The following is an 11,189-nucleotide window of genomic DNA, read 5'->3' on the forward strand; positions in this document are numbered from 1 at the left end:
TCATGAAAATCTTCAATTGTCTTATATGAATGTACGATAGAGTGACAGAATAGATTTTTTTCTTTTGCACCAACTTCTATGAAGAATGTTTCTTTCTTTTTCATCGTATTCATTTTGTGATGTTCTGGTGGTGGTGGCAGTGGTTGAGATTGTGGATGCCCTACCAGAAAGTCGTTTAGTTTTCCTTGATCTATCATTCTCAAAATAATTCTTTTTACATTTCTGCAATCATTTGTGGTATGTCCATGAAAATGATGATAAGAACAAAACTCATGACTTCTGTGGTTTGGAGGTGGTTTCGTTCCCATGTTCCATGGTGTTGGTATATTTTCCATCAAGATTATAGCTTCCCATATCTTCTCCACACTTGCATTTAGAGGTGGCATCTTGATTTCTTCCCATACTACCTTGTGACCTCCTTGTCCTCTATTATAGTTTGGTCTTTGACCTCCATAAGTTTCTTGCGGTTGATCGAGTCTTTGAATCTTGTTATTTCCTCCACGACTGTAGAAATTTCTTTCTATTTCATACCCTTCTTGATCTCGGCTTCCCATAGCTACCAGTTTCTGTTGATTGTTACTTGTCACCTTCTCTTGTTGTACTTGCGAAGTATTCGCCACTGTGTTTATTAGCTTGGGTAATAAGCTTGCATTCGCTGTTTGTGAGGTGTTGTTCGCAACTGGATATGATTCCATTTCATTTTGTCTTTCCTCTAGAGCAATGTATTCTTCTTGAAGTTCCCGCAATTCAGTAATTGTGATCGAATTCTTGACTCTGAAAATTTGGACATACAATAGGTTTGTTGCGAACATAGCATTGATAAATGATAATATAAGATATCTCTCATCTACACGGCCAGCCATTTCGCTACACATAGTTCTCCATCTTTTAGTCAGGTGTTTCAAACTTTCGCCAATCCTTTGTTTTAATCCAAACACATCTTCTATACCAGGTCGCGAGGAATTATTACTTATATACTCCCCCAAGAATGTAGCCTGCAAATGATTGAAGGAGGTTATTGTGTTCTTTGGTAGACCTTCAAACCATTTTAACGCCTCTCCTGTTAAGCTGGATGCGAAATATTTGCACAATACGGGATCATGGTTTTCCCATTGTAACATGCACCTCACATAGGCTTTAATGTGTTGAATGTCACAAGTTGTTCCATCAAAAATTCTGGTTAATGCGGGAAAATTGCATTTCGGTGGTATTCCTCCTAATTGTACTTCCCTTGTAAATGGAGTTTTCGCAGCTTCTTCTATTGCTTCATCCAATTGTCTTCTACCTACTTCTCCTCTATTATTTAGCATTCCTCTCATTTCTTCTAATTCTTTCAAGATTTGTTTATTTACACCTGAATCTTGATCCATTGGTATCTTTAATTTCGCCTCTCTTCTTCTGCGTTCATGTCTATCTTCTTTCGCGAAATTTTGCATTTCTTCTTTATTATCCTCATCTCGTCTTCTTCTGTGATTCTCTTTCTCATCTCTATCTTGAATTCGCATATGATGATGCCTTTCATTTTCCCCTCCATGATTTTGTTCATTTCTTATCAATTCAACTCATTGTCTTTCAGCCATCCTCTTTACTCTATCATACTCTTCATTGAGATTACCGTTATTCCGATTTTGTGTACGTCTTCTTTCTCGATTGTCATGATTGTTCTAGCGAATTGTCTCCTGAAGCTCTTGTTCTTCCATTTCCTCTCTCAATCTTTCACGTTCGTAGATTAAACGTGCTTGTTCAGCATAACGTCTTTCAATTTCTTCTTCAATTGTCTGTTGATTTCTTTGAGTTTCTCTCACATGTAAAATTCTTCTTCCTTCCTCTCGATTTCCTTCGCCATCTTGGTCATTTCGTCCCTGATGTTGTTCGTTCTCTTGATTTCCACCATTTTTCCCATCATCAAAAGTTTCATTTTTTGGAACGTAACGATCATCAGCTCTTTCTCTATTTTCGCGATATTCTTCATTAGGATTTGATATTTCTTCTTGAATATTGTTTCCAGCATTGATTGTGGGTGAGTTTCGCCTCATTTCTCTTCTAGTCGATCTTGAATATGATTTTGTAATACTTCTCGATCTTCTATTCTGTAGTCTTATATTCTCCATCCTTAATTCGTGATTTTGCCTTGTTAAATTTGCACGTTCTTCTACCTCAGCTCTTATTTCTTCATGTATTCTTCGTCTCAACGTTTTTAATGCTCCAACTTCCTCATCTCCATGAATTATTCCTTCATCTTCTTCTTGATTTCTCTCTTCCTGTCTATAATTTCTGTTTTGTTGCTCTTCTTCTACTTCTTCTGTCGAATTTGATTGCCAAGTGTGTACGCTTACCCTATCATAATATGTATTCCTCCCTGTTTCTAGCGCCATTATGTAGTTGCAGGAAATCCTACACTACACCCCTCATATGATTTCACTATTAATCAACTCATTTTTAGATTTACACTCTTAATTTTATTGATTAATATTTGAATGTTCTTACAAGAAAAGATAAAGAAATCAAGAATGATCTCTGCTCTGAACTTTCTCTCTCCTATTTACTTGTTTCTTACTCAAAAAAAATCTCCCCTTTTCTTTACAACTCGAACGACTATTTATAAAGAAATACATAGTGGATGACAGCTAATATGTCCTTTATTTTCGGGTATGGTTTGCGACATTCTCGCAACCTTACAAATGTTAATTTCGCAAACTCTCTAATTTTCGCAGAACTATCATATATTTCTCGTGATCTTTGCTGACGTCATTTATTTTATCATTTCTGAAATTGTTCTGCGACGCTGTTGTGCTGTGTCATTGATAATTTCGCTGAAACATTGTCATTGCGAGATTTTGATCCTACAAACACCTGCATACAACAACTTGAATCTCTTGTGATCAATCACGTACAGAAAGGAGTCTGTTAACAATGGATTATCACAAGATCGTCTTTAGCACTAACAACAGTCTAAAGATCCCTGTCGAAACATCGATCTTATTTGAGTGAATCTTATATCAAAAGAGAAGATTCTCAAGCATAAACAAACTAGGTGCAATCAAAGTTCAACCACCGTTAGTCAATCAAATCAATCAAAAACACAAGATAAACCGCTATTATCTAGTTTCCCAACAACGGTACTCGTAGAGATTCTCAATCCCAAAGAAGACTTTAAACTGAGCGGCCGTAAGAGATTTCGCCTAATTAGGTTACCCTCCTCTCCCTATAGGCGGCTACACCAGTAACAACACAACCGAGGAAGTTTGCTGTCACGAAGGATTAGTTTGCTAGAAATGCAAACTTCAAGTATTTATAGACAAGGAAGTTTGGACACCGAGGAATTTGCAAAACCGAAAATATTCTCAAGATATGCAATATAATTCCAAATTCGGTTTCCATAATTCCTGGAAATGCTCTGTCCAAAATAATGACCCAAAGTCTCTTTGGAAAATCTCAGCTAGTAAATGCACATTATTAATTCTCATTTTCCTAAAATAAAATTAACAACCTTAAATAAAAGATTCTTAACTTATTTATATTTCGATCCTGTGATTTTCTTCCATTATCTATTAAGGAATAACTTTGAACAATTAAAGATAAACATTACTGTACGTGTTCAAAGTATGTTGACATCCTTACTTTGTAAGTCCTCTTTCATACTTATAACCTTGAAACCGATTTGCCACACTTCCAAACAAGTTTAAAATTGGTTCATCTGACTTTCAAGAACTATGTGATTGATCAAGAACACTCAATCACAAATCATGGGTTTAACGGTTATACCAAAAAAAAATTCGGTTCTACCTCCATGTGAGTACTGTGCATAGTCACACTAGTTTTCCAAAATTCGGTTGACTAGGTACTAGGATCGGTTCCCCACATATATATATATATGGTATCTAACTTATCTGTGTTGCACATGTCCATAGGATCGGTTCCCCTTTCTGTTACAAACTTGTTGCACCTCATACAAGGATCGATTCCCCTTTGTGATGTATTGCACCTCTTACTAGGATCGGTTCCCCTTTACCCAGATTCGGTCCTACACAAACACAAAATCGATCATACCATCTCAGGTAATTACTTAAGATTGGTTTCACTAATAAAAGTCATACCAATACATAAGTCAGGTCTTTGTGAATAGTTTTACCAAGAACACAAACAAGTCGTGAGTGGTTATACTAAATCACACATATTGGATGTTCACAAGATATGTAATGAATAACAATCCCAATAATGCCTGACGATTTCCTTTTCGATTCATAAACAAGTTTATGAACTTACTTCCTTAAAACACATGTAAAAACATTGTTTCCTAAGATGAAATCCTCACCTCATACCCATACATAATCACAATAGCATTTAAACAATTATGTCGACGTCTCATGTACAAAGTTTAATGGTTAAGCAATGAACTTCAAATTGTATTCCTTAATACTATGTCTATCTAGAGCATGCATGCTTCACAATTTCGTTTTCAATATGCATGACTTGAAAGATACGTTAGGAAATGAAACAGTTCAAGTCAAATATCACTAACCTCAAGTGGAAGGATGATGCTGTTGTTGTAGCTTCTTACTTATTCACTTCTTCAAATCTTCGCAATATTTGTAATCTCTCATATCCTAATACTTTCAAGCTAACATATACGAAGTTGACTCTAGTACATAATCAAGCGACTCTTAAATGAGTTTTGATTCACTAAAACGTGACAACCAAACTTGACATACCAACGTTTGGTGGGTTTAACCGAGCTATGCTCTAACAATAATTAATTTCATACGAATGGGCATTCATTGTTTTGGTTGGTATACAAATATACTATTTACTACATTTGTTGTACTTTTTTGGTAATATAAATAAAATATGCACCCATAATTTTTGTTTTTCAATGTTTCAAGTGTTAATTATATATTCTACACTTCAGAAAAACATGGTTGTTAAAGGCTGATATCAGCATTAGCGGGGCGGCTAATGCTGGTACCGTTTGAGTGATCCAACCGCCTAGATCATTTATAAATTTTTTGTCTTACATGAAATGGTACCAGCTTCGCTTATGCTGGTACTAGCCTTTAGCAATCATGTAGAAAAATCCATTTGGTTTTAGTGAGCAAACAATAAATTTAACAAGTCATTGATCACTGATCTTATGTTCCTTTTGGATTTTCTAAACTCCTAGCTTAATCATCCCAAGAAAGAAAAAGAAACGTCCGAGAAAGTAAAAAAGAAAAAAGACCGAACATGAGGGCCGTTGGCATCGACTAAAGTCAAGGAATATCAAATTATTTATATCAACACCGATTCTTGATTCTTGTTTTCGAAGAATCATTCTTCCAATAGTTAAGTTTTTACCCTAGATTCGTGCAACATTCTATACAAATTGGGAAACACAACTGGAGTTTATTCTCACAAGAAAAATCTGTGTTGAATTCGTGGGATATTTTATTTCCTTCTCTCTTTTCACCTATGTTTGCACCAATGGAAGATCAAGCACCTCCCGTCATCTCCAATCCAAGCCGAGCCACCTCGACAACAAACCTGCAAAAACCATTATTTCACACCACCTGCACTGAAAAGCAACATGGAAACTACCAACACGCATCAGGCGTGTTATTCCCAGAAGAATCATCTTCTCAAAAAGATTTCCAAAAGAAGAAGGATAAAAACCTTTCTACTGATTCTAATCAAACCTTCTTTTCCTTTTCATCCGCATCTGTCTCGAGCAGCACAGAGAACTTTAACAGAAAAGAACAATCCAACCACAACCTTTCTAACAATCAACCACCCCAACATCATAACCAGAAAAGAACTAGCAAATCAACACATCAAAAAAACCCTCCAGAAACGAACATCAAATCAACCTTTTTCCAGAAGAAAAAAGAACTACATATCCCTATCTTCAAGCTCACAGAAAAGATGCACAGTCTTATGCAAACCCGTAAAGAACACAGTGTAGCAGTTAAAGTTGTAGGAGGGTATGTCGACCTTTATCAACTCAAAAGAGCTTTGTCTAGCATACGTTTTCCCATTCAGATACATCACATCGAAATGATATCTACCCTGCATGTTATTCAGATGTCACTAAAATTTCAGAGAGATAAAAATTTCATCCTTGCAAACCAACCACGGATAGCATGACCGCATGTTATCTTGTTTGAAGACTGGAATTTTTTTCTCCAACACCCAAATGACTGCTTCAAGTTCTCACCCTTCTGGCTAAAAGTTCTCAATCTTCCAAGGTTCTTTACTGATGAAGATTCCATTAAGGATCTCATAGAAAGATCTGACACAGGAATAGTGCTGCAAATGGATCTAGAGAGTTCGACACCAAGACTCTATGTTATATTGGATCTAAACAAGCCATTCATGCCAGGAGTGATGTTGAATATTGGCAACGGAGTATGGGTTCAATTCTCCTATGAAAACGTTCCTGTTTTATGCTTTCTATGCGGATTCCCAAGTCATGTATTCAAAGATTGCACCAACTTCTTAGGAGTAGAGCAAGCAATGAATAACAAGAAATTTCCACATTTTCCTTATGGGAAACTCAATGCAAAGATGAAGGCATCAACATCGAGAACACCAAGAGTGAACTGCATGCATGAATACCGATCTACAAATCCAGTCATAGGTGAACCATCCTCAATCCGAGATGACATGAAAAAGAACAAGGGGAAGAATCTCAACAGCCTATACCTCAACAACATCAACAACAACTGAGAAAGAACTGCACTGAATCGGCCCAAGATTCGCATCAGGCGAAGACAAAGGAAGTTAGGGTTACTGAGTCAGCTAACCCACCACCGTTCCCAGCTTTTCTATCAGAAGAAATGACTCGTCGCGGCTTAGCGTGGAACCCGGTTAAACCGCAAACAAAGTCTGACAAAACCACTGCCACAAGCCAGCCATCTCAACCGCAAGAAAAGTGCAATAAAGAAAGTGCCCATGCGAAAGCCCCTACAAATTCTTCTGCAACATTAAAGAATGTCGGGAAAATATCAGAACAGAAGGGTCCACATATTGACATGTCAGCTAAGAAAACACATGGACTTGCTGCACAGGTGGAGAACCCACATCACCAGTGTGATAATCAAACCAAGCAAAAGCCCAGTAGCAAAGGCCACGAGAAATCCCACTCTAATGAAATCCATACAATTGATTCCAGTTCAATGGGGCATCATCAAGACCGGAAACCGGATACCCGAACTCAGGCTAAAGCAAAACCGGGTATCAACAGAATGTTGTCTTTCTTCACAAATGATTATACTAAAGTGCTATTGAATGTGTTACAACGCAGGGATGCTAAGGTGAATCTCTTGGTGAATAACGTGAATGGAAAACTGGAGGTAATTGTCACAACAAATGCTGGACCGGAGAATCATCATGAAATCATGAAGCCATTAAGGACTTACAAAAGAAGGACGACCAAATCACCTACAAGGCTACCAACATATCTCATGCTCCTAACACTCCAGAATTTGCGGCACAACCACCACCGGCTAAAGCACGCAAATATGCTTCCATAGCGCAGTTGGAACTACAACAAACAACAAGACCCAGAGCATCGACGTTTGAAATCCCAACTCCACGAAGCAGAAAACCAAGAAGTGCCAGAGGACTTAACCAGCAAACACCAACAACTAAGGCTGCTGCGAACCCAACAAACCAAATAAATCACACGGCTGTGGAGATGCACAAAGAGAATGGAGCCAATCATCCTACTCCCTCGCCCAAACCAGCTTGGAAACTATCCTTTGATGAAAGGGTTGTCACGGATGCTGAACAAAAACTTTCGCGAGGTGTTGGCTCATGCCAACACCCGCATAGGTAATGAGTTACATAGCCTGGAACTATCAAGGTATTCACAATGCCTTGAAAGTATCTAAATTGTGTGACTACACACGCAAGTTTAGACATTCTTTAATTTTCTTGTCAGAAACCTTAGCTACTGTTTTGCATGTCTTTTTTAAAAACTTTTTTAGTTTTTTTTGAATTTTTTGTTGTACCTTGTGAGGGACATAAAGGTGTCCTCTGCTTATTCATGCCTACATCACTCCAACTCAACCTCTGTCCGCTCAACCATGGAGTTTACTGGTGTTTATGGACCTCCTCAACCAACTCCAAGAATGGCCTTGTGGCAAAATTTTGACAACATCGTCTCTCCACCAACTGTACCTTGGCTACTCATGGGATATTTCAATGAAATAATTGAGCAACATGAGAATAAAAAAGGAAGACCTGTGAGTCAGGTTAGAATTTTTAACAATTTCATAAACACTCACGGCCTTACTGATCTAGGCTTTCAGGGAGATGCATACACTTGGACCAACAATCAAATTGATGGGAACTTTATCATGGAGAGACTAGATAGAGGACTTGCAACCCAACAATGGCTTGACAATCAACCACATGCTATCCTCAGACACCTACCAAGAATTGGTTCGGGTCATGCACCACTTCTGTTACAATAAAGAGCCTTGGCAAGAAGACATACAAAAAACTTTCGAATTGAAAATCTGTGGTTCTACACCCACAATGAAAGATATTGTATTAGCGTCATGGAAACAACAGGGCACACAAGACAACGCAGAAGAGGTGGGCCAAATTATGTTACTAAGGATAAAGGAAACGGCCATAGCACTACAATAATGGCACAAAAAACTTTTAGTAACTTACCAGAACTGATAAAGGAAGCAGAATTCCAAATCCAATTGGCACAATCAAAATGCGCAATAACAACTGGTAATGAATTAAGGTTATGGCTCCGACAGGAGCGAGACACAAGAAAAACTCATTTAATGCTACTACATTGCCATGATGAATACTAGAAGCACAGAGCGCTAGAATTGAGTGGTTGAAAAATGGAGATCTAAACACTAGATTTTTCCATACCAAAGTAACCATCAATCACAGAATAAACCACATTCACCAGCTCCAAGACTCCAACAACAGATGGGTATACAACCAGAGACAAATTGTGACAATGATGGTGCATCATTTTGAAAAACAGTACATCACAGAACCAACAGAGCTGGACATGCAGTTATTCTCCAACATCTTCCCAAGAATTTCACAATACCACTGCACTCAGTTGATGAAACCACCAACTACTGAGGAAATTCACAAAGTTTTACTCAGCATTGGATTGGAGAAAGCCCCGGGACCAGATGGATACACGATAAGTTCTTTAAGGTTTTTTGGAACACCACGAATACCCAAATCATCAATCTAGTTGCCAACTTTTTTGAGAAAGTAGAAATAGCACCACCATTAAATCACACCAACATTACCCTCATTCTGTAAATAGAAAATCCAAATAATCCAAATGAGTTTAGGACCATACGACTTTGTAATGTTGTATACATGATCATATCCAAACTACTGGTAGATAGATTGAGACCAATTCTACAATTCATGATAAGTTCTTACCAGAGTGCTTTTGTACCAACTAGAGAAATCCATGATAACATAGCCATAGCCACAGAGATTTTCCACCACATTCGTTCCACACCTCTAACTAAAAACCCAAAAATTTCCTTGAAACTATATATCAAAAAAGAATATGATAGTCTAGACTGGGGTTTTGCATAACTTCAGTGACATACTCTATCAATATCAATAGAAATCCAGAGGGTCACATTAAGCCAGAGAGAGGCCTCAGACAGGTTGACCCTTTGTCACCTTACATATTCATTATGTGTGCTGAAATTCTGTCTACCAATGTAGCTCTCCTGGAAAATGAAGACAAACTGAAAGGGTTAAGCATGTCAACAAAAACTCCACCTATGCATCACCTAATGTATGCAGATGACTTACTCATCACATGCTCAGCTGATCAGAAGACTTGTGACAACCTCAACAACATCTTACACAGTTACTCTACTTCAGCAGGACAAGCTATCAATTTACAGAAATCAGTCATCATACACCATCTGAATACGACCCAGAGCACCAAAGATTGGCTATCAACAAGTTTCAACATACCGACAACTCACAACCCACCTAAATATCTAGGTGTGGAGTTCAAGCAAGGAAGAAACTCTTCACCAATTTTTTCCCAACTCCTGCAAAGGTTAGAAAGAAAGGCTAAAGGTTGGATGGCGAAGTCTCTCAACCAAGCAGGTAGATGGTTGCTCATAAATTCAAGCCTTCTACCAACTTGTAACCATATTATGCAAACTCAACTGCTGCCAGCACATGTCCACCAAAAAATTGACAAGATTTCACGCAACTTCTTCTGGGGACATGATAAAGCAGTGAAGAAGATGCATATGATTGGTAAAGAGAAACTCAGTCTTCCAATACGACAAGGAGGCCTCGGAATACGGAATGCAAGGAAACATAATTTTGCTCTGTTGGGTAAAAGGATATGGCAGATACATGCTAAACCAGATACGATCTGCAACAACATGTATAGATCTAAGTACATGCAGCAGGAATCGATTTTGAGGAGAATACCAAAGCCGCAAACTTCAGCAAGCCCGACGCGGAAAAATCTAACTAAAATCGCTCCCTTTGTGCAGGAAAATTTTGCAATACAGATAGGAGACGGCAAGTCAACCACAATCAATGAGAAATAGATCCCCATACATGCAAATTCGTCAGTTATGGGCAACTGGGCCAACAATCTGGTTAGTATATTAATTGAACCACACTCATTTAATTGGAATACCTCGTTGTTAGAACAGATTTTTCCACCAATCATTATGCAATCAGAGCCATGCATATCCCAAATCCTCCGATCCCAGACAAACCGATATGGCCTCATACCAAAAAGGGACAATATACGACCAAAAGTGGATACAAAGTGTTAATTCAAACACAACCAACCACAACCAATACTCACCAAATAACTAGTACCAACTCCACGGAACAAAGGTACAAAGTTATTTGGAAAGCCAACTTGCCCCCAAAAACTAAGACTTTTCCTCTGGAAAGTCAGCTATGATGGACTGTTTGAAACTTTACATTATAGGTCGTATATGCAATCTTCAATCAGAAACGGTTCAACATTTCCTTTTTGAATGTCCCATGGCCAAAGTGGCATGGGAAATTTTGTGTGCACACTACAACAGCGATACAGAACGATACAACACCTACAATGGCATTGTTCTACAGCCCCACCCAATATCAGCCAGTATCTGTCAACCACAACAACAGACTCCAGCAAGGCCACAAAATCAGCAAGGAAGAGGAGGAGCCATAAC

The sequence above is a fragment of the Papaver somniferum genome, chromosome 4, assembly GCF_003573695.1.
Source record: "Papaver somniferum cultivar HN1 chromosome 4, ASM357369v1, whole genome shotgun sequence".
NCBI classification, from domain to species: Eukaryota; Viridiplantae; Streptophyta; class Magnoliopsida; order Ranunculales; family Papaveraceae; genus Papaver; species Papaver somniferum.